Consider the following 5,314-nt stretch of genomic DNA (forward strand, 5'->3'; position numbering starts at 1 on the left):
TTCATTCCTTGCCTTTCATCCCCGTAATTCTCCACTTTCAAAATCACGAAATTAAATATGTCCACTTCTGATAAAATTTATGTAGGGTGGCTTGGGGGTACATATTGGAGATTAGAGACGAGGCTAACTTCTCTTCTTCACTACCACTTGGGAATAAAGTCTGGGAGACTGGTGAGAATTGCAGATTATTTTGACGACCAATGTCACATATCCTGGACTGATCTCTTATTTCAACCACATGGGTTTGACAATTTCATCTTATTCTGATGGTCTCTAGCGGTTTCTCTTCACTCTTCTGCAATGGAGGGGGGCTAGTAATTGTTTAACAAGCAGCTGGTGCTAGATGGGGCAGGGGAGAGGGCAGGAATCATGCCCTGATTTGTAGCATTTGCTGATTTCCCTGGTGTAAATATTCTCACCATGGACAATTTCAAGTTTCAGCATGAGGTACTGAATACATTTCTGGGAAGAGATATGCAGTAGTGCTCCGTTATATTAGTATTCCACCATGCAGATAACAGACAAATAATCACAAGAGGGTAGATAATAGAAAATAATTAGTACAAGATGGATTGTGAGTGTTAATTATTTCATTTTTCTTATAAATTAATTATAAATTTATGGAATTTAATTTTTAATGATGGCTGTGTTTTACAACAAGCTCTCAAAATTCCTGGAAGATTTCTACACAGGACCATCACTAAGGCCATGGCCTTTCTCAGAGCCATAATGGACTGCTCTATTTGCACACTGGTGCAGCCTGAGAGAATAAAGAAATTAACACCCCCAGAGGCAACCCTCAACAAGTATGGATGTGAGTTACTAAACAGGTGCCCCAACATCTCATGCCTCAAACAGACAATTTTTGACACTTCTCCGTGACTGCAGGTTAAACCTCAATAATGCACCCACCCTGATGTTTAGTCCCCTTTTCCTGTCTTACTTTCCCTGCTCACTGGCCCCTGATTTCTAAGAGTCTCATAAATAAATGACCTGCAACCATGACTTTGACATAGACTATGCTTCAGAGAAAAACCCCCAACCTAAGAAGCTAAAACCAGAGCACTCCTAGTCAGCAACCTTTCAGAATGAGATTCTGGAACTAGGTTACTGTAAGATAAAGTTATCTTAAAACTGAACTGCTTTTCTGATTTATCTATGGGGATGTCTGGAAGTCTGATACTGACTCTAGGCTAAGATAAGGAGGAGAGAGGCTACCTAGTTTATAATTACCTATTTAATGTTAGAAACTCCCCCAGCAGCCACCTTTTTTATGTTATTTAGGGATGTGTGGATTAATGGCTTACATCTGCTGAAACCAGTTATCAGCTGGCTTGTATACATGTCCAGTGGGACATAAAAGACCCTCCTGGAAACGTTTGCCCTAGGTCTCCTGAAACCAAGACTCCTTATATATGTCTTGGTAGTTCACAATCCACAGTTAAAGAGTATCCTGTGTGACTGAAAAGAATTTTGGAGAGCTGTGCCTAGAAGTTTCTTGGGTCCCATATGCTTACCTGCATTTTATTTCTACTGTTCAATACAAAATCTTTCAGCTTCATTAAAGCCTTACATGAGTATGCTCTGTGGAGTTTAGTCAGTCCTTTCAATTATCTGACCAATGTAACCATTACAATCTCTCATCACTGGAATGTAACACAGATCCCATTGCTTGTGGTAAATGGCCTGTTGCAACACCACAGTTAATTAAATACTCATCTGAGCTGATTTCGGGTAAGGTACAGGCAAAGTGGAAACACTGAGTTATACAGTCATTCTAGCATTTGATTGGTGTGGTATACTCTTGGGCAGTAGTAGAGACTGATGATAAGTGACTTCATGACTTAATAGAGCTTCCTGGTGTTATCGGTTCTGCTAATTCATTAGGTCCAGCGGGTGTAGCAGCAATCCATCATACAACAGAAAAAGTACATCTTGGATCAAGTACCAGCATATCCAGAGGACCTGTCAGTTTCTTGAAGTGGTGGCACCATCCCCCATGTTAGCCCACTTGGGGTACACTAATGTGTCTATTTCAGCTTACGCTTAAAACTCAAGGAGTTTGATCCCCAGTGACTGAGGAGAACTGGGGGTCTGTTTCACAAATTGTTTAGCTTGTTGTGTTGGTGTTAGCTAAAATTGGACTACAACTCCATTGACTATAGCTGTACCACTACTTACATTATGAGAAGTAAACTTGCCTGTATACTTGGAAAGAGGGAGAATTGGCCTGTATAACAATATACATAGAGTGTAGGTAGTGGTGAATACCTTGGTAGGTCAGCTTAGGGGCCTGGAAGGGCAAATTGGAAAGTCAGAGGCAAGGATATCTAAAGAAGTGACATGCTGATTTGGGGGTATATGAGGATGAACACATGCTGAGAGAATTTTTTCTTTTACACTAATACCCACCACAGAGCATTCAGTGCAGAAGAGACACTCAAAACCCTGGTACATATGAGGATGGACCTGTTAGAGTTTGGCTAGCCCTATCTGTGGCTTCTCCAATGCTCATATAATGGGTTCATGAGTGGAGTAGTCATGGTGACAGGGTCCAACAGCATTGGCCCCTTTACAAGGCCAACTGAGCTGCTGCTTTCCTGGCAGTTAGTGCTTGATATCAGACCAACCACATGCTAACAAACTAATTCCTTCAGACACATTTTCCCCTTTCACACCTATACCAGATATGGCTTCATCTACCCTGATTATAGTGTCTCTGCCAGAACCATTAGGGGAGTATGCCAGTCTTCCTCACATTGAATGCCACATCACAGAACCTGAAACCAAGGATACATTTTATAGTGAAGAATTTGTGACTGTGAGTGTATGATCACGGATCCACTGATCCCACCATATACCCATCACTCTGAAGTAGTCAGCCCCGTAGAGCCCTGGAATGCCCTCACCTAAGGCATCAGGTGGGAAACAAAACACTACGAAATTATGGTGCTGTGTTCTAGGATGCAATATTTCTGATAATTCAAGAAGTAATTCATGCTGCTTTATCAATAACAGCTAGAATATCAGGGTCCAGAGACCAAAGGTTGAAAGTAAGGTTTATCATCAGGCTCAGTGACTGTTATGGGCTGAGTTGTTACCATTTCTTCCACCCGCAGATTCATATGTCAAAATCCTAACCCTGAGTATCTTAGAATGTGACTATATTCTGAGATAAGGTCTTTAAAGAGGTAGTTAAGTTAAAATGAGGTCATTAGTGTGGGCCAAATCCAATATGAACTGATGTCCTTATGAGAAGAGGAGATTAGGACACACACTGAAGGGTGACTATGTGAAGACAAACGGAGAAGAAACCACCCCTGCAGACACCTTGATCTTGGACCTCTAGCCTCCAGAATCATGAAAACATAAATTTCTATTGCTTAAGTCACCCAGTCTATGGCACTTTGTAAGGCAGCCCTAGCAAACTAATACAGTGACCAACTTAGAGAATTTACATTTTCTGTTTGCTTCTTTGGCTCTGCTGTATGGAATCTGCTGGTTTGTGACTGGAAGGAAATGCATACTCTACTGAATCTGAACTTTGATTACTGAACCCACAGACAAATTAATTGTTACATTGACAGGCATAACTGACCCTCATTATCATGCAGAGTTAGGATTGTCCTTACATAATAGGGACAAAGAAAATACATCAAACTTGAAGTCACTAGGGATTTTCCCCAGGCTTCTGTCTTTTGAATAGGCAATTGTAGTGACTAGAGTGTGAAAAGACCAAGGCAATCAAGGGCTCAGACCACTCAGGGTTGACAGTGGGTTCCCTAGTCAGGTAAGCAGACTTCACTGGCTGCAATGTTGTTGGAGAGTGGGTGGTGGAGGACGGTGATAACAGGTATCCTTTATGGCTTCAGGTGTAGTTGCAGCAGCTTGTTTCTTCTGTATTATATGTATTTTATCCTTTTTAAGAGATTATGGTTTGTTGCTTCCCAGTAACAGGGCTGGCTACATGACTTGTGGGGCCCAATGCAAAATGAAAATGTAAAACTCCTTGTTCAAAAAGCAGGAAAAAGAATGCTGTTAAAGATACTAAAATATTGGGCTTCCCTGGTGGTGCAGTGGTTGAGAGTCCGCCTGCCGATGCAGGTGACACGGGTTCTTGCCCCAGTCCAGGAAGATCCCACATGCTGCGGAGCAGCTGGGGGAGTGCAGGAGCTGAGGATTCAATACCCTCCTCCTCCATTAACCCACCTGCACACACACACACGCTTCGTTGTTCCATCAGATTTCACTTACAAAAGATTAAAGATAGCATTTTAAAGAATTTTAAGGTGGCAACCGCAAAGCATTAAACTTCAAGTGCCAAGCCTTACTGAGCATGGACTTTGAGGGACTGCACTGGTCACAGGCCAGTGAGGCTGGCTCTGTCTTGAGGAGTAGAATTAATATGAAGCTTGAGTAGATCTAAGTAGTGTAAAAGTTGGGCTGCAACAAACACTCATGGTGTCCTGTGTCACATTCCTTGGTCTGACTCTGATTTTATCTACAGCTGAAGTAAAGAGTACTGATTTGTGGTAAAAACACCTACCTGGATTGTGTGTTGAATAGCTCTACTTTTCTGCTGCAGGAACTCACAAAGCCTGAACACAAGTGCAGCGTGAAAGCTTGTGGATGATGAATTACCTGAAGGTGGCTTTCAATCATTGTGGACGACTTCCTCTAGAGGCTTATTTTTAAGAAGCATTGTTGAAGCTTCCAGAGATCCTGGTGGAAATGGAGTCCTTGGTTTCTACAGTGTTATCATTTTGGCTTTTCCTCCTTTCCCTTTCCTCACTCTTGCTTTCCAGAGCCATCTCCCAAATGAATCTCATATACCCAAGACATTGCCTCAGGCACTCCTTTCAGGGAATGTATATTAAGATGAATATACATCTTAATATATGTATATATATATACATATATATATATATGAGCCACTAGTACCACTACTATACCCTTCAATCATTCTCCAGTGCTTTAGCAATAACTCCTAGTAATTTGATTATGTGAATTGTAGAGTCTTAAATGAAACTCCCAAGACACTGATGGGACTTCTAGAAGCTGGGGAAATGAAAGTGTAATTTCAAAGCTGTGATTTCCTGTCTTTTAAAAAGTGGAGGGGCTTCCCTGGTGGCGCAGTGGTTGATAGTCCGCCTGCCGATGCAGGGGACACGGCTTTGTGCCCAGGTCCGGGAGGATCCTACATGCCGTGGAGCGGCTGGAACCGCGAGCCATGGCCGCTGAGCCTGCGTGTCCGGAGCCTGTGCTCCGCAACGGGAGAGGCCCCAACAGTGAGAGGCCCGCGTACCGCAAAAAA

This window comes from Lipotes vexillifer, unplaced genomic scaffold (genome assembly GCF_000442215.2).
Source record: "Lipotes vexillifer unplaced genomic scaffold, Lipotes_vexillifer_v1.1 scaffold175, whole genome shotgun sequence".
In the NCBI taxonomy this organism is placed as follows: domain Eukaryota; kingdom Metazoa; phylum Chordata; class Mammalia; order Artiodactyla; family Lipotidae; genus Lipotes; species Lipotes vexillifer.